We start from the raw sequence: 26669 nt of genomic DNA, 5'->3' as shown, positions 1-26669 counted from the left end.
TTGCTAAAGAAACACATATTTCATTGTATTAAAATGCTGTCTGTTGTTTTTAATAAGATGCACAATAGTTTTCACTGAAACAGTGCCCAAGGTTTACAGAAATTAAACGCATCAGTACAATTCTGAGATACACAAAAAATGAAGAACAATTGGTGGCGGGGGGGGGGGCGTGAAACTATAAATGATAGAGGACAGAAGGGTCTTTTTAGTTATGGTTCCTACTCAGTGAAATTCCCTTCCTAAAATATGGCTGGCTCCATAAGAAAAGGTTAAAAAATCCATCTATTTTCCCTTGCTTTTAAATTTAAAGCTTTTATTGTATAGGTTGCTGCTGGATGTAGGGGGAAGAAGTGTGTTGGCATACATTGAACTTCATTGTATTAGGCTTATTCAAGCTGGCAGAGTAGTTACCCTGAAGTACAGCTTATAAATCTTAAAAATAAATACTATTATATTTTGAATTGCCAGTTTAAAATGTTTGATTTTTATGGAACTGTATAGGTTTTTAAAACAAGCCACCCTGGGAAAGCTATGGTCTTAAAAAGTGACTTAGCTGCATCTAACATAAAATGCTGCTAATATTGTTTTACTAGCTCTCTGAAATAATATCATCTACCCTTTACAGTTCCCACCTCCCAATCGTTGTTCAACTTCCATATGCATAAGAGTTAAATGTAAATTAAATGAAAAGATTATAAAAGGGAGGGATATATGAAGTCATATCCCATGCATGTTTGCCTGAAAATAAATCAATGAATTAACTGAGAGTAGGTATACATAACACTGCAAACCTCAAATCCAAAATCCAGAGTAGTATTGCTAGTTGCTGAACTGAAACAGCTATTTCTATTCAGTCTCTGAAGAAAGCGATACTTTGTTTTCTTCCCTAATAATGAACTTAAGAACAACTTTAACTCGTCTTTTTGTTAACTACAGCAGCTGCAATGTATCACTCATCCATGTTCACATCATCAACATAGATCTTGTCATTTCATCTGAAATTAATGCACAATGCACCTTGGGATTCAGTTATCACTGCAAAGGCAGACAACGGACTGGATTAAGTTTGCAGTGGCGATATCTGTACACGACATTCTCCAGTTACACAACAGTAGCGTACCAATTGGGCAAAACAGGCTATTTGTTTTCATGATGTTAAATACATACCGTTGGATCCAGTCTTACTTCCAAGAAAGCCTTACTTCCAAGAAAGTGGGCTTAGGACTGCATCATTAGTCATGATTGAAGCAGACCCAGTGGCCTTTGACACCTAAGATGTGTGTTTTCAGGGGCCACCGTTTTCCTGTGACTGTACTTCATTTTAACTGTTTTTAATTCTGGGTTTGAAATTATTGCATCCTGCCCTGGGATCTGTTGGTGAAAGGCAGGTAATACATCATCATCATCATTATTGAATTATCCCAAGGCAGGCAAAGAAAACCAAACTCTTCTTTAGGCAACTAGGAAATTGCGAGAAGAATTCTTCCTGCTCCCCCTAAACTGGAATCAACCAAAGACCATAATGCCAATTATGAAATCTTTCATTTTAATCTTGCAGTGGCCAGAAGCAGCCCAAGCCATCACAAGACCTTCTCAAGATCTCAGAAATGTCCTTTATCAGTCTGCCACCCATTAACCCACACACTTCCAAAGGAACTAGGCAAGAGGCACCAAATCCCCTGGGTCTGGCAAGCCTCCTCTCATCTGACAGGGTTTTCCACTGGTACGAGGGATCTCTTTCATTTAGCAATAAAAAATTACAACTTTTTTATTACAATAATATAATAACATAGAAACACTCCAATAATGAATCCTTGATAGCCCAAACCTTTTCACTAAACCCATTTTGAGGGCCATATTGCCTTACATATAACTTTCTGGGGGCCACACGCCACCTGTGAGAACAGCCGCCGAAACTGGGCAGGGCCAAAGCAACATTCACACCCCATTCACAAATTCCCCACCATTCATATACATCAGCACACATCCCATTCATCTTCTTTCTTAAATGCGCTCAGCACAAATAATCACAGTACTGGCATTGGCTCATCTACAATTTAGCTTGAAAACTTTTCAGCTGTGTCTTGATGCAGACCTTCATGTTGCATCCTCATGGCTGTAATTCCAATAGGATGTTTGTCTCTCAGAAGCTTCCATAGTCTGTGTGATGGGCACAATTCTCAGAATGCTCATGGGGGAGAAAGGAGAAGTGGAAGGTGTTAAGTTAGCAAAGTGTGCTCTGCTCTGCTCTGGTCTGGCATGACCCCTTGTTAAAAACAAGCTATGAAATTCTAGTTCACAGCATTACAAAAGTGAGCCGTTTTTACCTACTGAAAATTTCTAGCCATGAGCAACCCTGCAGGGGGTGACGTTTGCTTTTGACAACACATTGCCACAAACGATCATGAATGCAATGTGAATATAGTAGAAAGAGTACTTTTAAGAAAAACAAAACCTCTGCACTGAAAAAAAGACTTGACAAAAATAGCTCACTATTCTGTTTCTCCAAAGAATTGTTACAAAAGTAATGGCGATACGACACACAGTAGTTTTCCCTGGTGTCGTTTCGCCATTGTTGCAATTTTCTGATGAAGACGTTCACCATGCACATTGCTAAGTTATTGAGGAAGAAATCCAACCGGGAATGGGAAAGCTGTTAGAAACTGGCTACCAATATAATACTTTCATGCATCTGCTTCCATGATTAAGTTGTGTAACTTTGCACACTTTGAATAGATACTTCCAAAAATTATACAGTTACTTTCTGTAGGGAGGTCTTCTTCTTCTTCAAGGAATTCCCTTCATAGGGGAGTGTTGTGTGACTCAGGTTCTCATACGCTTTGTCTGAAAAGGGCTTAATACTAGTACTCTGGCAAGTCAGACAGTAAGTCAGCGAAAGGCAAGGTCTTGATTTCAGAAAAGCCATTCATGTTTGTATATTACCATGTTTATCGTTGCGACAGGGAAGGTTTACTTACAATTGGAGGAGCCAGCAGGGATTCTGTTAAATTAGGCGATTTTATTTCACTCTAACAGCATTAACTAAAGTGGCTTTTCTTGGAAATTAATTGTGAGAAATGTTGGCACCTTGAGGCCTTTGTCTCAAGATACATAAGTTTACATAAATCTTTCATTCAACAGAAAACACGTTGTTGGTGGAAAAAATGAAGGGCCTAGCTAACTTGATGTAAAAGCTATATAATTATATAGCAACAGATGCGTTTTGCTATTAGTGGCAAACATTTTAATGGGTGGGGAATAATTCTCATAAAGGAAATAAACCTATATCTTAGGTCAGGCTTCCTCAACCTCGTCCCTCCTGATGTTTTTGGCCTACAACTCCCATGATCCCTAGCTAGCAGGACCAGTGGTCAGGGATGATGGGAATTGTAGTCTCAAAACATCTGGAGGGCCGAGGTTGAGGAAGCCTGTCTTAGGTCATACCACTCTAGGTTGTGGGAGTGGCACAGCTCACCTGACTGAATGCACCCCACACGCAAAAATGATCCCTCTGCTCTGAAATTCAGATCAGGAGGAAAGTTTCTTATCCATCATGTCTGACTCCTAAAGTGGTATCATACCATTTGAACCAGCCATGCCTATCCCAAAGAACCCTTGGGTACGTTACTTTGTTAGGGGTTCTGGGAGTTGTTAAGACACCTCTATTCCTCTCACAAAGCTACAATTCCCACAGTGGTTTAACAAACAATCCCTCTTCCTAGGATATGTTTGTTGAGCTGCTTTAATGGGCTGCAACACACACCTACTGCCTTCAAGCTATCTGGAGCACTGCAGAGACCAGTACCTGTGACAGAGATTACAACAGCCCACAGCTCCTTTCCCCAGGTTACAAACTTTAATAATACAGATGCAGTTACTGTTGGAAATAAATCAAGGCAACCTTCTTAGAAAAAGAAGTCTGGTTTTTTTGTATTTAAGTCATCCAATCCACAACTCCATTTTTTCAATCCGGTACTAGGAATGCTCTATAATAGTTACAGAGCGCTTATGCCCCCTTATTTTATAAAAAAGAAACATTGTGAGAATGAAACTAAAATAATGGTTTAAAGCAAAGGAGTGTGTGTAGAGCTTCACTCAAAACGTAAGTGTTCATAGAAGCAGAAAAATCAGAGTTAGGTTTGACAGACTGTGTAGGAGGAAACCTATGCATGAGCAAGATTTTCGCAGGTAATTGGCACCTGAAATATCAGCTATTCTCTCATATGAACGGACGACTTAGATATTATCAAAATCAAGCTCAAATTAATAAGAGCAATACTAGTGTAGGAGCTAAACATTCCCACAGGCGTGAGGGAATCTATTGAGAACATAAACATTTTTTATTGTTTCCAGGACAGCTAGATTTAAAGCCCCGTGACACCCTGGATTGCAACCTATAGAAGCAATTTTTATTCATTAAGGTTTATGAAGACTTCAGGTTCCATAGGGCAGCACAACCAGCAAGCTAATTGAAAGAGGATTTAAGGGGGACTGTTAACTCTTAAGAGTCAACATAGCGCCTGTTATTGTATTATTTTACGAGCAGCTTCCATCTAAGCTGCCAGAATCACATACATTCACCTAATTAAGGAACATTACTGAAACTGTTGCACCCATACCTCTTTTTCTATTAAAGAGGACACGGTTTTCTTCTTGTTCATGGTAAAGGACCCCTGGACGGTTAAGTCCAGTCAAACTTGACTATGGGGTGTGGCGCTCATCTTGCTTCAGGCTGAGGTAGCCAGCGTTTGTCCACAGACAGCTTTCCGGGTCATGTGGCCAGCATGACTAAACTGCTTCTGGTGCAATAGGACACTGTGATGGGTGCCAGAGCGCACTCCTTAAAAGCCAGAGGTGTTGCATCTTCTAAGTTCTCAAGTCCAGGAGGTAATAAGATGGCCTGTAATGTACGGACCTCAACTCCCCTGGAAGGAGCAGGTTCATAACTTGTGGGTGTTCCTGGACCCAACATTGGCACTTGAGGCCCAGATGGCCTCAGTGGCTAGGACTGGCTATTTCCAGCTACAGTGGCTTTTGGACAGAGATTACTTGGCCACAGTACCCCATCGCTCTGGTTAACTTCAATATTCAATTGTTTTTTGCAATTTGTGGGGCTGCCACATAAGATGATTCGGAAACATCAACTGACTCAATATGCAAAGAGAAGATTGCTGTAACGGGTTGCCTTTAGAACCCTGTTCTAAAACAGCCATTGGCTGTTAAGCTTTCAGAGCTAATTTTCAGGCCCAACTGAAGGTGCTTGTTCAAATACTTAGTGCCCTAAATGACTTTGGTTCCAAATATCTGAGATACTGCCTCCTTCTCTACAGACACCCTTCAGATCAGAAGAGGGGACCTTTTGACAGTTCCACTCCACAGGCTGTGGCCTGGGGGGAGGCATTTTCTATGGCAGGGGTCAGCAAGTTTTTTCAGCAAGTTTTTTCAGACCTTGTGGGAAGCCAGACTATATTTTGAAGACGAAAACATGAACGAATTCCTATGCCCCACAAATAACCCAGAGGTGCATTTTAAATAAAAGGACACATTCTACTCATGTAAAAACACACTGATTCCTGGACCGTCTGCAGGCTGGATTTAGAAGGCGATTGGGCCGGATTCGGCCCCCAGGCCTTAGTTTGCCTACCCATGTTCTATGGCAACCCCTATGTTCGACTGGCGGTGGAAGTTCCTGTCTGTGCCCACTCCTAAAGAAATAGTCTCTAGGTACTTTGGGCTGGGGGACACGGGTGACGCTGTGGGTTAAACCACAGAGCCTAGGGCTTGCCGATCAGAAGGTCAGCGATTCGAATCCCCGCGACAGGGTGAGCTCCCGTTGCTCGGTCCCTGCTCCTGCCAACCTAGCAGTTCGAAAGCATGTTAAAAGTGCAAGTAGATAAATAGGTACCGCTCTGGCGGGAAGGTAAACGGCATTTCCGTGCGCTGCTCTGGTTCGCCAGAAGCGGCTTAGTCATGCTGGCCACATGACCCAGAAGCTGTACGCTAGCTCCCTCGGCCAGTAAAACGAGATGAGCGCCACAACCCCAGAGTCAGCCACGACTGGACCTAATGGTCAGGGGTCCCTTTACCTACTTTGGACTGGAACAGCTATCGGCCAGTTGCCAATATTCCCTTTTTGGGGAAGGCGGTGCAGAGCAGATGCAGGCATTTGTGGGGGATGAAGCTTCTTGAGATCCATTCAAATCTGTGTTCATGGAACTGAGTCGACCTTGGTTGCCCTGCTCGATGAGCTTTGCAGAGAGTAGGATGGGGGACTTCTACCTTGCTTATGCTTCTTGTTCTCTCATCAATGGTTGATACTGTTGACCATGGTATCCTCCTGGACCAGTTCCAGGAAATGGGAATTAGGTGCACTGGATTATGGTGGTTCGAATCCTATCTTCAGGAGCAAGCCCCAAGAGCAGCATTCGGAGAGTACCTTTCGGCCCCCTGGCTACTACACTATGGAGTGCTGCAGGGGACAATCTTATCTCTGGTGCTATTTAATATCTACATGAAGTCTTTGGGAACGGTCCTTAAGACGCTTCAGGGTGAGGTGCCATCAGTATACTGTCTTGGTTAGACAAGCCTACCCAGATGCTTAGAAAGTTTAGGTAATTTTAATCTGTTTTAGTATTTTAACTTTTGTATGTTTTAAAGTATTGGCTGTGAATTTTTCTTGATGTCATTGCTTTCTCTTTTTTGCAAACCACTTTGAGGTTGTTTTCATTCCTGCTTTTAGTTATGTCTTTTATGTTTTTTTTATTTTGTAATTTCAAGTTGTGTACTGCCCTGAGATCTATGGAGTGGAGGGCAATATACAAATTTAATAAATAAAAAATTCAACATTAATTAGCTTGTTTTTGAGATTTTTATGGGCAAAGAGAAGGCAAGTAAAGGAAGGATTCTTTCATTTCAAAATGTCTAGTGTTACCTAGCTTAGGTATTTTATTTTCCTTAGGGGGGGGCGAAATATATTCAATCAGACTCTGAAATTGACACTGATTAATACAAAATGGATGTGCTTATAGATATAGCTGCGGGTCTCCAAAACTTATGAAGCATGTGAAATTTCCAATTCACCACTATTATGGCAAATGGGACCTACAACAACATACTGCATTCTTAAGTGCCTACTTTCCAACTTCTCCTATTCCAGGGATACTCCATTCCATTCCTGCCTTCTGTATGGTTTCCAATCCCCCCTACCATCATTAGTCAGCACTGTATTGCAGGGGGTTGGACTAGATGACCCTTGGGGTCCCTTCCACCTCTACAACTCTATGATTCCATTCCCACTAAACATGCCCAGTCTGCACTGGCCCGTGTTGGGATTCCTGGACATTGAGGACTGATCTTTCTCCTTTTCTTTTTGTATTGCTACAGATCTTCTGGTTCCACCCAAGCCTGGTGGCATCCCATTCTCATGCTTGGATTGTGTCATTTTCACTCCACAACGACCAACACCCTGAAAACTGAGATCAGTATTAAAATACAAATTAACATATAACATGTGGGGCTACCTTTGAAGGTGACCCGGAAACTACAACTAATCCAGAACGCGGCAGCTAGACTAGTGACTGGGAGCGGCCGCCGAGACCACATAACACCGGTCTTGAAAGACCTACACTGGCTCCCAGTACGTTTCTGAGCACAATTCAAAGTGTTGTTGCTGATCTTTAAAGTCCTAAACAGCCTCAGTCCACTATACCTGAAGGAGCGTCTCCACCCCCATTGTTCTACCCGGACACTGAGGTCCAGTGCCAAGGGCCTTCTGGCAGTTCCCTCGCTGCGAGAAGCCAAGTTACAGGGAACCAGGCAGAGGGCCTTCTCAGTAGTGGCACCTGCCCTGTGGAACACCTTCCCACCAGATGTCAAAGAGAAAAACAACTACCAGACTTTTAGAAGACATCTGAAGAAAGCCCTGTTAAGGGCAGCTTTTAATGTTTAATAGACTATTGTATTTTAATATTCTGTTGGAAGCCGCCCAGAGTGGCTGGGAAAACCCAGCCAGATGGGCGGGGTAATAATAATAAATTATTATTACTATTATTATTATTATTATTATTATTATTATTATTACAGTGGTACCTCAAGTTAAGAACTTAATTTGTTCTGTAGGTCTGTTCTTAACCTGAAACTGTTCTTAACCTGAAGCACCACTTTAGCTAATAGGGCCTCCTGCTGCTGCTGCGCCACCACTGCACGATTTCTGTTCTCATCCTGAAGCAAAGTTCTTAACCCAAGGTACTACAGTGGTACCTTGGATTACATACGCTTCAGGTTACATACGCTTCAGGTTACAGACTCTGCTAACCCAGAAATAATTCCTTGGGTTAAGAACTTTGCTTCAGGATGAGAACAGAAATCGTGCTCCGGCGGCATGGCGGCAGCAGGAGGCCCCATTAGCTAAAGTGGTGCTTCAGGTTAACAACAGTTTCAGGTTAAGAACGGAGCTCCGGAACGAATTAAGTACTTAACCTGAGGTACCACTGTATTTCTGGGTTAGCGGAGTCTGTAACCTGAAGCGTATGTAACCAGAAGTACCGATGTATGTTGATAGCCAGTTGATCTCTCATCTAAAAAACAACTTACCGGGCCAAATTTGATTTGCTTCAGCATTGGAATTGCATCATATACCTCTCATGCTATTCTCCAGGTTCCAGCAGACTGGCCATCAATGTGATGAGCACAATGTGTCTAAATATCCCATAGTACTGGCAGTAGGGGGGCAGAGTGCACAGACATACTGCTCATCTCTGGAATGCCTCTGTCAATGCAAGTCGGGCCGTCAGTCTCTGCATTTCATGAGGATGTTTCCATGCTTCAGCACTGTCTCCAAGTGAAGCGCATACACAGAGCCACACGAGTGAAGCCCAGAGTCACATTTAGAAATGCCACTGGGATAGGAAGTTAAAAAAATAAAGTTCCCCGCCTACAACTTCAAAGTCTGAGAAGCGAGTCAAGATACCCCCCCTCAAGTGTGACCTCTGTCACTATTCTTCCATAGAGCTCAATGGCAGCAACTGGGAGCTGAAGCAACTCTCCCATGCGCAGTTTACCCACTTTCATATGCATGTTTCCATGTGGGAATTCCGTTTTTCTGGTACAACATCAGAATGTGACAGAAGCCTGCACTCTATTAAATGTAGCTCCTGTAAATCCAATAACGCTCAATATAAGCATCTGCTTATAGGAGGAGCAAATGCTCTGAATAATCCAGAGACCTGAAACACAAGTAGAACTGGATCGAGTAGAACATTTGGGAGTTCCAAACAGGTATTCCTTCTTAAGGCACACTCCTAGCAAAGCAGCAAATGAAACAGCCTGCAATTCTCTTTACAAAGAGCACATTGCCATTAAATTGCTCTTTAATGAGACAGATACTTGAAGCATTACACACACAAAAACCCCAAACATATTTCAAAGGTAAAAAGAGGATTCACCTCATTTTAAACCAGACATGCCATTCTTAATCAAAGACAACTACATTTTATAAAGAGGCTGTCAACCTTAGTTACTAAGTAATTACAGCCCAACAACAGGGGGGGGAAAGCTTAATTTGCCTGGATAATGTATGCTATTTAATGTGATACTGTATATCCGTTGAATGTTAATACTTTTTTTTTTCTAAGTTAAATGTTGCCATCCCATGGCTATAGTTGGAAAACATATTTAACAGTTAATTAATCATGCAGTCACCACTATTAAATATGCAATGTTTATTTCCTGGCTGAAACAGCTCCATTTCATTACACTGACAAGCAAAGTGATGAGTTAATAAGTATACTTCGACCCTCTCCCTGAACAAATTGGAAAAATATATTAAGTCACCCCCTCTGAAAGTTTCAGGTGAACTCACCACCCAAGATGATGTGTTTATACCCTCCCACACATATATGTATGTGTGTGTAATATGTATATACATATAAACATCTTTCTCTTCTGCCCACAACTGCCCCCAGGTATCTGTTAACCTTATGCAGAGAAAACAATGAGACTTGTGGCACCCTAAAGACTAACAAGGGACGCAGGTGGCGCTGTGGGTTAAAGCCTCAGCGCCTAGGGCTTGCCGATCGAAAGGTCGGCGGTTCGAATCCCCGCGGCGGGGGGCGCTCCCGCTGCTCGGTCCCAGAGCCTGCCAACCTAGCAGTTCGAAAGCACCTCCGGGTGCAAGTAGATAAATAGGGACCGCTTACCAGCGGGAAGGTAAACGGCGTTTCCGTGTGCGGCTCTGGCTCGCCAGAGCAGCGATGTCACGCTGGCCATGTGACCCGGAAGTGTCTCCGGACAGCGCTGGCCCCTGGCCTCTTAAGTGAGATGGGCACACAGCCCCAGAGTCTGTCAAGACTGGCCCGTACGGGCAGGGGTACCTTTACCTTTACCTTTACCTTTACTACCAGCAGGAAGGTAAACGGCGTTTCCGTGTGCGGCTCTGGCTCGCCAGAGCAGCGATGTCACGCTGGCCACGTGACCCGGAAGTGTCTCCGGACAGCGCTGGCCCCTGGCCTCTTAAGTGAGATGGGCGCACAACCCCAGAGTCTGTCAAGACTGGCCCATACGGGCAGGGGTACCTTTACCTTTAAAGGCTAACAAATGAGTTGCAGCATAAGCTTTTGCAGGCATTATCCTGTGTTGCAGGTATACTGTCAACATAAGCAGACATATTTTTTGTAACTTCATTCAAATTCAAATAACTGTTTCAATCCATCTTTCACTGTGCCATGGGTTACATCATGTTTGGCCTCTTCCCACCGGAGTTTACTTCGCCCAAACAGCTCCAGTGCATTAATGATGTTAAAGTCTGCCTTCAGTAATGACAGCTATGGCACAATAGCATCACTGGTGTAGTCATCTCAGCAGATATGCATATTTCAAGAGGCTGCTCAATGGAGAAAGAATGAGCCCGGTGCAGGGGTGCATTTCCAGTGGCAGAGCAAGGCACGGAAGCTGAGCAGCTCATTGGCAAAGCAGCCTCACTCCTTAAAAAGAACCAAGGGACTGCTTAAGATGGCAAATGAATTAGGATTCAAAAAAAGAAAAGACAAAACCACCAGCACCACCCCAAAAAATTCTTGCAGACAGCTGGAGCATGCTAATTTCTTCTTAAGGGAATTAGGCTGGTTTGTGAATGGCAGCGTTGGCTGAATATTAAGGGAGGAATGAGGGAAGGCAGACAGCACCTGCATGTTCCCTCATTCATGGGGGGGGGGACCTTGACATTTCCCCAAGAAAGCCGTGAGAGAAAAACCCATGGCAGTGGAACACATGCTGCTGCTGATGTCTCACCAAAAGGCTTTCCAGACACCCACAGGCTTCCAGCCTGGCAGATATGTGCAAAAATAAACAAACGCCAAGCCTCTGAGCCAAAATCAAAAGCTTCCTCATGCACACCACCTCTGCAGTCCCAGCCTGACTCCCAAACCCATCCTTGGAAGCACTGCTGACACACAGGTACATTAAGCAGGGGGCTGCCACGCTCACTTCCCTGCAAAGAAAGGCAAAAAGCAGGCACCTCCGTGAGCCTATCCAGGTTGTGCTGGTGTTTTAGAAACATTAAAAAAAAAGTGCAGGACTGCTGATGTGCAGGACTATGCACTGCAGTGCAGGACTATGCACTGCAGTGCATGGGTAGCAGTGTCAGTAATTCATCCCTGCCTTTCACCCCTAGGTCTCTTGGTGCAAATGTTTGGGTTTGTGGGTTTCAACCAGCTTCAGTCTCCAAAAGGCAGAGAGAGATAGAAAGAGCGCACAAGGACAACAAGAGCCAGCACACTGCAAACGCCCCTCTCTCTCTCCATCCTGGCCCCCTCGGTCAACCTCTCACCACTCAGCCAGACTGCCTCTTCCCCTTAATGCCTAGTAAGTTCCCACTGCCCAAGCCTTCAATTCAGATCAGCACCATTAATCCACTTCTCCCCCTTCAGTGCCGGGTTCTAATCCTGGCCCATTCTGCTTCTGCCCCGATTCTCCCCTTGGCCCGCCGTCCTACATGCCTCCCTCTGCCCTTTTCCCCTTTCCCGGCAGGAAAGGAAAGGACGGCGGCAGGGTAGGGAGTTTCCTCCTCCTCCTCCTCTTCTTCCTCCTCCTCCCTGACAAAATAATATATATGTTAAAAAAAACAACCTGTCCAGCCCAGACTTGAAGGGAATGATCCACCCCGCGCCACCGTCGCAAGGAAGCGTCAGGAAGGACGCTCCGAGCGAGCGCCCCTGTCCCGAGGAAGCAGGAAGCAGCCGGGGCATCGCTGCGCCCTGCGGACTGGAGAGCTGGCGGCCGGCTCCCCGTCCATTGCGCCCCAGCGCCGGGAGCTTCGGGGACTGCAGGGCATCAGGAAGGCAGGATGGAGGGACCCTGAAGAAGCAGAGAAGAAACTTACTTGCCAGGAGGAGGAGGAGGCGGGCGGCAAGAGCGGGCTGCGCTCGCCGCGGCTGCTTCACTGCGCCCCGCAGAGCATGGCGCAATCGCTCGCTCGCTCGCCCGCTCGCCGGGCGCCGCCAGCCAGTCAGAGCGAGCGCGCGAGCACGCGGCGGGCCGGCTCCTTGGCGCTGAATGGGATGAGCCGAGCGCGCAGCCGGGGCTCCGGAGCCGCCGAGCAACATTCAGGCATGCTCAGTCGGCTGACCTTCTCGGTGTGGGAAGTACCACTGCGCGAGGAAGACGGGGAAACAAGGGGAGGGAGGGGGGAGAGGAGGAGGAGAGGCGAAATGGATGCTACCATCAGAGAGAGAGAGAGAGAGGCGAGCTAAAAATAGACGCAGGCGAAGATGGGTGGGAGGAGAACGAGAACAGCTGGAGCTTAAAGAGGCAGGAGCCGGTCTGCAGGAGCGCCTCTCTCTCTCTCTCTCTCTCTCTCTCTCTCTCTCTCTCTCTCTCTCTCTCTCTCTCTCTCTCCATGGGGCGGGGAGGGGGGTGGCGGGGTGGCCTACAAATGGGACACTCACAGCGACCTCGTGGAAGGGGTACTGCAAGTTAAGAAAATCGGCTCCCCGAGTGCTTAAATCGAATAATACCCCCCCACTCTCTCTCTGTCTGTTACACAATATCTTTCCTCCCTTTATTTAAACAGAAAGGCCATAGGAATTTCCTACTAACAATATGCATTAATGCAGTGGTACCTTGGGTTACATACGCATCAGGTTACATACGCTTCAGGTTACAGACTCCGCAAACCCAGAAATAGTGCTTCAGGTTAAGAACTTTGCTTCAGGATGAGAACAGAAATCGTGCTCCGGCGGCGCGGCGGCAGGAGGCCCCATTAGCTAAAGTGGAGCTTCAGGTTAAGAACAGTTTCAGGTTAAGTATGGACCTCCGGAACGAATTAAATACTTAACCCGAGGTATTAACAGCTCACTAGAACATCTTTAGCTCAATTAGCTTCACAGGCACGTAGCAAGCTGCCTGGTTACACTGTCAGGGCATTGATCCCAATATTGTCTGCACTGACTGGTAGAGGCTCTCCAGGGCTTCAGATACAGGTGGAGATGTCGAGGATTGAACCCCAGGACATTCTATGTGCAAAGTAGATGCACTTGTGCTTTGCTACACAGTTGTCACGGCACAGTTAATCCCCCGCCTTTGCTCGTGTTCAGGCAAGGTTTGAATTGTGCGCTTAATACCCCAGTCTTAAACCTCTTACATGGAAGGAACGGCCTTTGCAAATCATGAGCTTTTTGGGTGCAGATGTCGTTCATTTGTCGGAAGGGGCAACCTTTCTCACCTGCGATATTTTGGTCATTGGGAAATGCGATTCCAACCCTCTCCCTAACTCACTAGCATTTTGCGAATGTCACAGGCCCATAACAGGTGGGGATGGGGATGCTGCTGCAGCATAGATCTTTGTGGGGTGCTATTATTATTTGCTGAATTTGCTAAGTTGCTTTTATCTTGCCCAGGGCGACCCAAAGCAACTTGAAACCAGTGGCGGAGCTTCATACTCTGGCACGGGGGGGGGGCAGAGAACAGGGGGGAGTGGGGCTGGGGCACGTTCTGGGGGCATGGCTCCCAGCACAGGCGGGGGAGCAGCCACAATGGCACCCCACCGGGATCGTGCTGCCGGGGGGCGGTGTGTGTCCCCCCCCGCACTCCTCCTCTTCCGCCAGTGCTTGAAACCAACCAACCAACAGACAAAACCCTCCACATACAGTGGTACCTCGGGTTACAGACGCTTCAGGTTACAGACTCCACTAACCCAGAAGTTGTACCTCAGGTTAAGAACTTTGCTTCAGGATGAGAACAGAAATCGTGCTCCGGCAGCGCGGCGGCAGTGGGAGGCCCCATTAGCTAAAGTGGTGCTTCAGGTTAAGAACAGACCTCCAGAATCAATTAAGTTCTTAACCAGAGGTACCACTGTAGATACATTAAAACTAAGGGGAGAAAGAAAGAAAGAAAGAAAGAAAGAAAGAAAGACGCTCTGCTTCTTCTCATGGCCACCCTGACCTCAGGTAACAATGGCACAGAAAGTGGGGCCTCTGGATGTTCACTGTGTGACAACAGGACGTATCAGGTGCACAAGATGGAGCCAGCCAAAGGATCACGGCCCCATGCTACCCAGCTCTACCTCTCTTTTAAATCAGAACCAGTGAAGGCGGTGAAGGTCCTGTGTGAGTGTCTGGAAGCGGTTGGAGGATGGATGGCGGCTAACAGATTGAGGTTGAATCCTGACAAGACAGAAGTACTGTTTTGGGGGACAGGAGGCGGGCAGGTGTGGAGGATTCCCTGGTCCTGAATGGGGTAACTGTGCCCCTGAAGAACCAGGTGCGCAGCCTGGGAGTCATTTTGGACTCACAGCTGTCCATGGAGGCACAGGTCAAATCTGTATCCAGGGCAGCTGTTTACCAGCTCCATCTGGTACGTAGGCTGAGACCCTATCTGCCTGCAGACTGTCTCGCCAGAGTGGTACATGCTCTGGTTATCTCCCGCTTGGACTACTGCAATGCGCTCTACGTGGGGCTACCTTTGAAGGTGACCCGGAAACTACAACTAATCCAGAATGCAGCAGCTAGACTGGTGACTGGGAGCGGCCGCCGAGACCATATAACACCGGTCTTGAAAGACCTACATTGGCTCCCAGTACGTTTCCGAGCACAATTCAAAGTGTTGGTGCTGACCTTTAAAGCCCTAAATGGCCTCGGTCCAGTATATCTGAAGGAGTGTCTCCTCCCCCATCGTTCTGCCCGGACACTGAGGTCCAGCTCCGAGGGCTTTCTGGTGGTTCCCTCACTGCGAGAAGCCAAGTTACAGGGAACCAGGCAGAGGGCCTTCTCGGTAGTAGCGCCCACCCTGTGGAATGCCTTCCCATCAGATGTCAAAGCGATAAACAACTACCTGACATTCAGAAGACATCTGAAGGCAGCCCTGTTCAGGGAAGTTTTTAATATGTGACATTTTAGTGTATTTTTTATCTTTGTTGGAAGCCGCCCAGAGTGGCTGGGGAAACCCAGCCAGATGGGCGGGGTACAAATAATAAATTATTATTATAAAATTATTATTATGCTAGGAACTAGCTCTACAACAGTGCTCCATAAACACCAAATGGTAGACACCAGTCACAATCTGCAAACCGTAAAGTCCAGTGGACTACTACTACGACTACCCTCTTGAGATGCCTCTATAACATAACCTTAGTTTCATCTGCCCAAAGATGTCGTAAGATAGGTGGTCCAGCTGAATGACCTCCTAGAGTTCCTTCCACTGCTGAGAACATAAAGCAGCCCTGCGGATCAGGCCCACTGCCCATCTCGTCTTGCATTCTGTCCAACCAAATGCCTGTGAGAAGCCCACCAGCTGGATGTGAGCCCAACAGCACTCTGTCCGCCAGATTCCCAGCAAGTGGTACCCAGAGGCATAATGTCTCTTGACCGTGGAGGTAGAATATAATAATCACAGCTAGTAATCACTAATAATGCAATACTGTGATAAGAATTATTTAGTGCTTTTCTTCTAGGGGGAAAAGGTGCTGGTACTACATACCCTTAAGTACCCCCGGGGGGGGGGAAGCATTGGAGGTTTTTTTATATAATAATTTTTATTAAATTTTTCCTTTTACAAATTCGCCATCTCAAACATTATTCACAAATTTCCACTTTTTGGACTTCCACCAGCTTCTCCACCAATCATCCATATTTTCCATTTTTACGCATTCTCTATATTTAGTATTGCCATTTAATATTATCCTTTCAATTCTATTTCTTTTTTTACAATACATCTTTAACTTTCACAAAGCCTCTTTAAAACCCACTAGCGTTGTCTGTTCGTCACATATGCTTTTCAGATAATCTGTAAACTTTCCCCAGTCCTCGATGAACTTGTGATCCCGTTGATATCTGATCTTCCCAGTCAATTTGTCCAATTCTGCATAGTCCATAAGTTTCATTCTCCACTCTTCAAGGGTCGGTAACTCCTCTTGTTTCCATTTTTGGGCCATTAATATTCTTGCCGCTGTTACTGCGTATTGAAAAAGTTTGTGGTCCCTTCTATTTATCTCTCTTCCTATCATTCCTGAGAGAAAGGCTTCTGGTTTCTTTACAAATGTGTATTTAAACATCTTCTTCAACTCATTGTATATCATTTCCCAGAAACCCTTTACCTTCTTACATTCCCACCACATATGGAAAAACGATCCTTCTTTTTCTTTACATTTCCAACACTTATTACATATTTTAAACATTTTTGCTAACTTAACCGGTATAATATACCATCTATATACCATTTTCATAATATTCTCCTTTAACGCTGTACATGCAGTAAATTTCATATTTTCATTCCATACTTTTTCCCAATCAACCAATTGTATATTATAACCAAAGTCTCTGGCCCAATGTATCATAACCGACTTTACCTGCTCATCCATCGTTTGCCATTCCAACAACATTTTATACATTTTTGACATTATCTTATAATCATTATTTATTATCTCTGTTTGAAATTTCGATTCTTTTTCTGTATATCCACTCTCTTTAAAATCCTTTTTAAACATTTCATTTACCTGGAAATAATGCAACCAATCAAACACATGTTCTTTTACTTGTTCATATGGCTTCATTTTCCATTTCATGGGGGAAGCATTGGCGTTTATGCCCCGCTTGGGTGCTTCCAGGAGGCAACTGACTGGCCACCTTCAGAACAGATTGTGGACTAGATGCACCTGATTCAGCAGGGCTCTTCCATTGTGATGGTAACCAGGATAGCCACTTCAACTAAAGCAACAGATGGTCATCCAGTCTCTGCTTAAAAACCTCCAATGAAGGAGAGTCCACAACCTCCCGAGGGAGTCCGTTCTACTGTCAAACTGCTCTTAATGCCAGAAAGTTCTTCCTAATGTTTAGCTGCAATCTCCTTTCTTGTAACTCGAAGCCATTGGTTCGAGTCCTACCCTTCAGAGCAGGATTAAACAAGCTTTCTCCATCTTTCATGTTGACAGCTCTTTAGATATCTGAAGATGGGTATCATACGTATCCTCTCAGTCTCCCCTTCTCCAGGCTAAACATACCTAGCTGCTTCAACTGTTCCTCATAAGGCTTGGTTTCCAGATCCTTGAACCTTTTGGTCACCCTCCTCTGCACATGTTCCAACTTGTCAACTTCCTTCTTAAATAGTGCTGCCCAAAACTGGACACAGGACTCCAGGTGTAGTCTGACCAAGGCAGAATAGAGTGATACTATTACTTCCTTTGACTGGGACTTGTGGATGCAGCCTGGAATAACATTAGCTTTTTTTGCTGCTGCATCACACTGTGAACTCATTGTGGTCCACTAAGACCCCTAGATCCTTTTCACATGTACTACTGGTAAGTCAGGTGTCCCCCGTCTTCGCTTGAGAAGTGAACACTGGTTTGGCTACACTTGCTTTGGGATATCCCTTATATTTGGGAGGTTTACTGATTGCTCTCTGCAGATGAACCACAATTGCTAGGAAATGTTCTGAAAGGGGCCTGCCCTTTTGAAGGAGGATACATGTGCTTAAAGGGACGCAGGTGGCGCTGCGGGTTAAACCACAGAGCCTAGGACTTGCCGATCAGAAGGTCGGTGGTTCGAATCCCTGTGACGGCGTGAGCTCCCATTGCTCGGTCCCTGCTCCTGCCAACCTAGCAGTTTGAAAGAACGTTAAAGTGCAAGTAAATAAATAGGTAGCGCTCCGGTGGGAAGGTAAACGGTGTTTCCATGCGCTGCTCTGGTTCACCAGAAGCGGCTTAGTCATGCTGGCCACATGACCTGGAAGCTGTACGCCAGCTCTCTCGGCCAATAAAGCAAGATGAGCGCCACAACCCCAGAGTCAGTCACGACTGGACCTAATGCTAAGGGGTCCCTTTACCTTTACCTTTACATGTGCTTAAGTCCTGCTTTCAGGCTTCCTAGTTGACTACTGTGAAAATAGGATGCTTGACTAGATAGGTCATTGGCATGATCCAGGAGGCTCTTCTTGTGTTCTTTCTGCCTCTACTTTTGTCTTGGGACGAGGTCCTTAAGCTGTGTGCATGAACAGCAGTTTTTGGAGAAAGGCAGGTAGAGAACAGAGTTGAGTTAGTGCTGGAAGCATCAAAGGGTGCAAACTCTTCCCTGCCAGACCTGATGTGGGAGTAGCAGACTTTGGTGTGTTTAAACTGCGTGTGGCTTGTACATTTGTAAATAACAGAAAATATTACAAAATGTCAGAAGCCTCCTGTGACCTCATTCCAAAGGACACAAGCCAGGTGAATTCTGAACCCCGAAGCTTCTTACTAGTCAGAGAACTGGGGAACTCATAACAACAGACTTGGCTTCATCAGCCCAAGAGTTGCTGTGTTACTGCATACCTGGAAAAAGCACTTTCTCTTGGGTGTCCATCACAGTCCTTGAAATCTACTGGAAATGCTCTTGGAAACAGCATCTGTGTACCAAGTTAGGCCTCAACAAAGACATGTAGAGTGGCATTTTCAATGTTAACTCCCAGATCGCAGAACACTTTCTTTTCTAAGCTCATATGGATAACCCCCATGCCCTTGCTATACTTCCACAACAAGTCATTTTGGTAAGAGCTGTTCTTAATGGCCAGAGACAAGAGGAATGGCTTGTATTTTTAGTTAATTGCAGTTTAAATTGCAACATTTTATGGTTTGGGTTTTATTTATTGATGCATTGTGCTGCTTTTTGAGCACTGGGTCAGCAGCTTTCTGATTCCAGAAAGAACAGAACAATTATTCAGCATCAGACCACGGATAGAATACTAAGGCATGCTTGCAACCAACAGGACACAGAAGGCAATCCAGTTTCAGGTCTGACCTGCTCTCTTTGTTAAAAGTATCAAGGAGTGATGTGATGCAAAAGACCTTTCTTTTGCTTGCTACCCTGATAAGAGGTGCTTCCAGTCTGAGTAGACTATACTAAGGTAGAGGGAGAAATATCTTGGTATGAAGGAGCTTGCCTATGTTATCTTATTATAGCTCTGAGATGGCAGTAAAGTTTTCGTTTTCTAGGTGCCCCAAAGTCACTTGTCAGATCTCTTGTACGCTGAACAAAGAAGTCACTTCAAAATCACCCTTGAAATGCTGCAATGGAATTCTTAGGCTTTCAAGCTAGACTCCAATCATCCTATTTCATTGTTCACGGAGGACATGATGGGCGCATCACGAAGTATCTGAAAATTGAGCCTATTCTTGGTTTTCTTCCAAAAGTCTAGACATTGTAAAGCTGTGCGCTCTGGTGTAGCATTTTGAGTTCTACCTGGAAAGTTTGGTTGACGAGGGTTTGAAGATGGGGTCTGTGTGTGTGTGTGTGTGTGTGTGTGTGTGTGTTTGGTATCTAGTTGGCAAGTAAACTGTTGCGGGTTGCAGCTGCTGCTTTGGAAACTATTACCTTTACTGTAATGTTTTCAGCACCTGCTAAAAACTTTATTAACTAATTGCTTTAAAACTGCTGGTTTTAATCACATTTTATGCCTATTTGTTTTCAAAGTTTAATCTTGTCTGTATTGTTACTGAATATACGATATAGTTATATGTAAACCACTTATGTTTTCATTGATTAAGCAGTATATAAATCTTGTTAAATAAGCAAATGAACCATGGAATAGTTCTGTGCTTTCATAATAGCATTCATGGCCATAGGAGGAATTGATGTGATTAGCCAGCTTTTAAAAGGGGATGGAGCCATCTAGCCTTGGTAGATATATGAAACCTCTAGTCTAGTTTCATAGGTGGCATAGCACTAAATACCCTTTTGGTGAAAAAGGAAAAGCAGAAGAGGACTATTGCCTTCATCCTCTACTTGAGATTTCCTAGAGGCATGTGCTTCAACAAGAAGGATGTTTCTTTCAGACTAGATGGATTCCTGGACATGCTCTTAGCTAGCACTGTTTCCACTCATGTTTGCCCCATTCTGTCAACCCATACATTTGGTAATGAATGTATATTTCTAAAGGCTACACAAGTCTTCAGTGCTCTTTCTCACACAAGGGAACTGTTATTGATCTGAAGCTTTCTACCATTTTTTTAAAAAAAGCCTATTTCTTTCCAGGCAGTATTCTAGCAAAAACAACACAATGCTAAACTATCTTTAAATGTCAGAGGCGTAGCTGAGCAAGTCTCTGGCAGCATGAACAGCCCTATGGCTCCTTAAATACTCACACATTTATTGTGGCATAAGCATTCTTGGATCAGAGCTCCATCTATTTTCAAATGTTCATGCCTGGCATTATGTAGCCAAATCAGCACCACCCTGCTGTTGGGTGTCAGCAGGCAGGCTTGCGAGAAGCCCACCTTCTGCAGAATTACCACACAAAAACCCCAGCCTTTCAAAATCCTTAACATGGGGAAAACCTCAGATACGGCTGAAGGGGTGCTGAACATGCTCACTGGCCATGGAATGTTGACTGCCTGTTGGGAGATGGGGAAACAAAATGGTGAGGACTAGTCTCCTGAAGAGCAGGCATAGGCAAACTCAGCCCTCCAGATATTTTGGGACTACAACTCCCATCATCCCTGACCACTGGTCCTGTTAGCTAGTGATGATGGGAATTGTAGTCCCAAAAACATCTGGAGGGCCGCGTTTGCCTATGTCTGCTGAAGAGCAACACTCCACATTGCAACATTTGCAGGTCCCAATTGGATGTGTGTGTGTGTGTGTGTGTGTGTGTGTGTGTGTGTCCCCTTTCTGTCTCAAGAACCACTGAGCAAAACCTACATATCTATTTCCACATATGCTACATGGATTTATGTATTTCTCTTCCTGTACGCATCTGGTTAGCCACTGTGAAAACAAGATGGCGGACTTGATGTGCCACTGGCTTGATTCAACAGCCTCGCCTTACATCTGTTTTTTCCTGACAGTGATTCCGGCAGTGCTCAGTTTTTTGTGGAAGAAGGAACAGGGGCCAAGTCTCTCCATTAAAAAAAAATCTAAAACTTGTTTCCAGGTTTCTCAAACCTGTATTTAAGAAGTCTCTCAGAAAACGTAAAGGGGCCACAATTGTATTCCCCTATTAATTTCAGCACTGGTTCCCAGTGTAAAAACCAACATGGAGTTCTGATAGATGCATAGCCCCAACTTTGATCCTAACAAAGGAACAGTTTGGAAATACTGAAATGCTTAAGACTGAAGAATAATAAGGGAATAATCCTACTTCAATTTGACAGGCTACAATGGTTATATAAGTTTTTAAGTTTCACTATCAATATTCATCAAGTGTGGCTAAAGGAAGTCTCTCGAGGCATGACAAAAATAGAAAAGTTCCATCCAGTCTTAACTCGTGACTGCCCAAATCCTTCAACTTATGCCATACTTGGAGCAGAAGTGGACCACAGAGGTCACAGCCCTTAGCCTATATTGTTATGACCACAGCTCAAAAGTCCAAAAAGCTTTGATATTCAAATGTCCTCCTCCTGTGTACCAAGGACAAGTCAATAGAAGACGCCAATGAATCTGCTTCCTTTACCTCCACTCAACTGGGCGGATGACACAATGTTCCATATGACATCATCTCCTCCTCCATCACACAATAGATAACTAAATTTTTAAATTCACTGTTACAGCATGTGATGATGCCATCTAGCTTTGCTCTGCGGGGGGCAGTGGAGGACAGGAGTGCCTGGCGTTCTCTGGTCCATGGGGTCACGAAGAGTCGGACACGACTAAACGACTAAACAACAACAACAAAGAAAACATTAGATTAGTGTATGGAGGGTTACCTCTTGTTGGATAAATCAAAGAGTCTGTATTCATCAGGCACTGCTTGCAAACAGAATGCTGAGCTAGCCATCTAGCAGATTTTTTTTAAGTCTAGCATTAGAATTTCTGAAAGAGAACATTTTCACATGGTGCAAAAAAGGCACCCCATGCTTATAAAATAATAGGTTCATTCAGACTTAGGGAGAGCATTCCAAAAACGGGGTGCATCACTGTGACGGCCTAACCTCTGGTCAGTACCCATGAGCACTGCTAAATTCATACACACTCTCTCCATGCCCCCATGACTCCTAATATTTCATTCTATTCAACTCATTAAAATACGCAAACACATAATGCCCATGGCAGCAACTCCCTTCTGGAGGTTCCTCAAGCTGGAGGTAGGGCAACACAGGCGAAACCAACCACCCCGATAGTAAACAGAGTGTTTCCCCCCTCACACTTCTTCCTCTGGAAACAGCTCCCTTATGAAGGCTCCTAGGGCTGGAGGGTAAGGCAAGGCAGGTGGGTGGGAAAAGCCATTACCTGCTGGCCCTCTGTTGCTCTGTTAGTGGCTATGCAGTCACCTGACTCACCACGATCGGGAACAGATGGACTAGATTGATAGGACTTTAACTTACTTAAGTTCTAAAAAAGCCAGTAATCATTTACTAAATCCTCCGTGTCAACATTACTCAATGGATTGGGAATAAATATATTTGCCCCTCCAAAGGGCACAACCTAGTTAATAATCTACTAAAAAGATCTGTTAAAATAACCCCTTTGTATTTTCTGTGCAAATAACACCCTAAAAATATTATAGCGAAGGTCTTCTGAATTAATAAAGCATCCATTTTGTAACACCCACCCAGAGGGCTTTAAGATTACATTTGGAAAGCAGGTGTTGCAAGATGCAATCTCTTCCAAGTACAGTAGTACCTCAGGTTAAGTACTTAATTCGTTCCGGAGGTCCATTCTTAGCCTGAAACTGTTCTGAACCTGAAGCACCACTTTAGCTAATGGGGCCTTCCTGTTGCCGCTGCGCCGCCAGAGCCCTATTTCTGTTCTTATCCTGAAGCAAAATTCTTAACCTGAAGCACTATTTCTGGGTTAGCGGAGTGTGTAACCTGAAGCGTATGTAACCTGAGGTACCACTGTATTGCCATAGCAGTTTGCCCATCAATATGGTTGGGGTTTTTTTTCTATGGTCAACTAAAAGTCAATTTACTTCGATGTTCTGTGGCTTGGATACAGGATGCAAGAAACTTGATACAGTATGGCCTGGCAATAGTAGGAAGCCTGTTTATTTGGTTGATAGGATGAGTCTGTAAGGATAAGGATAGTTTCTTTTGGGAGTCATGGCACAAAAATTGTAGGGCATAATATACCTTGTCCTTTTTCCTCACTGACTGACTTGGAATATGTTGCTGACTTTAAATATGAAAACAAATGAAGTTGAAAAACAATCAAGAGCCAACTGCAGCCCCTTCTCAGATTCCCTTTCTCTGCACATAACTTCAGAAATATCACGCTAACATAGAGAGTGCACTGTTGTGAAGAGATGTGCCTTATTTCATAACATGCAGAAGCAGCATGTGAGATGTAGGTCAGGGCCAGGTCACAGCTGTGGGCTGAACTTAATTGTTAGATGCTGGGAATTTCTTCCAGAATATCAGCCTTCACTGAATACTCAAAAGATACTGCTTTTTCTATACTAATGCTACTCCCCATAGGAAAAGAGGAGGAGGGGTACATTCTAGTAGCATAGGGCAGAGGCTGGAAGCTTGTGGCCATCCGTAGAGGATGTTAGGTTCCAAATCCTTATCAGCCCCTGCCAACATGCCCAATGCTCAGATTTTTTTTAATACTACTAATGTTGTTTTTAATACTACTTCACATTTCCAAAGGAATTTCAAAGCAGTGTACAACCTGTCTTAATAATAAAAAAGAACATTGCAAGATATCAAAATAAAACATTGCAAACGAGAAATCAGATACCAATGCAGTAATGATCCACATTTTAAAAAACAGCATAATCAAGAGGAAAACAGGACATCAACTTAAGCATTAAAAAGGAAACGTTGCAAATAGAAATCAAAGATAAATGCAAAAACAGTTCTACATCTACACATAATTAATGACAAAGCAAAATAAATGGAATAGAAGCTGCGTCCACAGTTGAACTGCCCCCATCCCTGGCAAAGCACTTTAAGCATGATTTACAACCAGCTCATTCTCCCAACCTCCAGCTAGGACAACACAATATTATGCAAACAGCAACATAACCCACCCACGTTAGAGCCAAATTCTACACCAGTTCAGTGAGCAGAATTAAGCAACTTTAGAACACGGGAACAGTTGCAAGTTCAACTCTCACTCTGGGCAGAAAAACCCCCACACAGTTCCTGTTATCACCCAATAGTACATCACTTACTGGGTCCTCTATTTTTCCTACCAGAGAAATACAAAATTAAATAGGGTGACCCCCAAGGGCCAATGCCAGAGGCATCCTGCCATAGTCCAGGGGCACTGTTCTCTGGGCTGCGAGTTGGAATGCCAGTCTCTCCTGCTCCTTCTCCAGAATCAGCTCTGACTCACTCAGCAACAGTGTCCTGGCTGGCAGGACAACTGGAAAGAAGGTGGGGGGCAGACAAGTGAAATGGCTTCTCCCTTGTCCTAGGGCAGCCTTTCTCAACCTTGAGTCCCCAGATGTTTTTGGCCTACAACTCCCATCACCCCTGACCACTGATCCTGTGAGCTAGGGATCATGGGAGTTGTAGGCCAAAAACATCTGGGGACCCAAGGCTGAGAAAGGCTGTGACCTAGGGGCTCTTGCCAGTAGCAACAGCCAGACAAAACAGGTTGACATCTTCTCAGTGGCCCTCTTGTCTGGTCCGTGGGTTGGAACACCAGTCAACTGGCAGCAGCTGTTTCCACTTTCCCTCTCCTCTGGCATCAGCTCTGACTCAAGCAACAGCATCTTGTAGTCCAACAACAATGGGGGCAGCACAGTCTCCCTGGCCCTGGCCTAAAGATCATGCAAAGTCCCACTGTTAAAATACAATGGCTTAGGCCCAACATCCATTTATGTTTATCTGCTTCATAAAACTTATATACCACTTAATTGAAAACAACAACAACAACAAAACCTCAAAGAAACCTGGAGTTTCTATTTGTTCATTTCATCATATGCCTTAACGCCAACTAAGAATTTTGAGCTGCCACCTGTATACTAATTTTGTATAGCATGGAATGGTAAGAGAACCATTCTCAGTGGTTGGATGTGACGAAAGATCGGTCTAGCACTTCTTTCTGAAGTGACCAACCAAATGCCTCTTGGAAGCCAACAAGGCTGCAAATGTGAAGCTCCCTTAAAGTAGCAAATTCATCAAAGTCTGAGCCTGAAATAAAACTTTGATTAGGTATTCTCTCCCTCCCCCCTTATTCTCTTACTGTATGCTTCAATCCCTTAGGGAAAAGATTTTATAGACAACTGAAATAAAATAGGGTCATTTCCTTGGCCTGGGATATAACCAAAATACAGACTACAATTGGGGTATCAAGTACAATACAGAGATGGGGGCACAGTTTTCCCACTGCTAATCTGGGGTCCTTCAGGCAACCTGAGCCCTCCACAGAGCTCCATATGAGAGGCACACAGAGAGACAAGCATACAGAGATGGTACAGAGAAACTTGGGTTGTTTATTCAGACAGTTATATTGCACAGGAAGGCAATGTTCAGTTTTCCATGTTTCTAACACCATCTTGTAGCTTATACATGGATCCATTTTCAAGTGATATAGTACAATTACATATCTGAGCTTTCAAGAAACAAACAACTCCTTGAATATTATTTTTTTTAAAAAAATACTTGATGGACAAACATGGGGGAACCTGGGGTCTTGCAGATGTTGTTGGTGTCCCATCCACCTATTCCCTAACACAGCCAATGGCGAGGCATGATGGAAACTGTAGTTTAAAGCACCTGGAGGTTCACAGGTTCCCCATCCCTGGTCCAAGTGGACTATAAATTTACTGTAAATGGAAACACAGTTCAAACATTGAGAAACACAGAATCATAGAGTTGGAAGGGGCCCTGAGAAGATCATCTAGTCCAACCACCTGCAATGCTGGAATATGCTGCTGTCTCATGCGGGGATCAAACCTGCAACCTTGGCGTTATCAGCACCATGCTCTAGCCAACTGAGTTATCCATTCTGTACGGCAGGCATAGGCAAACTCCAGATGTTTTGGGACTACGATTCCCATCATCCCTGGCCACTGGTCCTGTTAGGTAGGAATGATGGGAATTGTAGTCCCAAACATCTGGAGGGGCGGAGTTTGCCTATGCCCTCTGTAAAGGGCTTAATGATCCCTATAAGTAGAAACTTTTTAGTGGTTAGGTTAAGAAAGCAGCTTTTGCCTGAAAACTCTCTTCGGGAGGCAGTGAGACCTTGTCAACTTAATGCAACTTCCAGCAAGCTTTGATTACAAGAGACAACAGACCTTCCGAGCTGCACAGGGTGCTTCAC

The 26669-nt window shown here is 44.6% G+C and overlaps 1 protein-coding gene across 4 annotated transcripts in view; it reads right to left on the bottom strand.

Moving 5' to 3' along the window:
* The window catches only part of OXR1 (oxidation resistance 1), a 248874-nt gene extending 236319 nt beyond the window's left edge, over positions 1 to 12555 (bottom strand). For 2 of the 4 annotated variants that reach the window (XM_079984231.1, XM_079984229.1), the window contains exon 1: positions 12377 to 12555. The gene's annotated coding sequence lies outside the window, so the exon portion shown is untranslated. The remainder of the gene's footprint in view (positions 1 to 12376) is intronic. The other 2 variants (XM_079984228.1, XM_079984230.1) reach the window with 1 other exon arrangement.
* Positions 12556 to 26669: the final 14114 nt, after the last annotated feature.

Source organism: Podarcis cretensis (assembly GCF_951804945.1).
Source record: "Podarcis cretensis genome assembly, chromosome: 7".
NCBI classification, from domain to species: Eukaryota; Metazoa; Chordata; class Lepidosauria; order Squamata; family Lacertidae; genus Podarcis; species Podarcis cretensis.
This window is presented reverse-complemented; position numbering and strand designations above follow the sequence as displayed.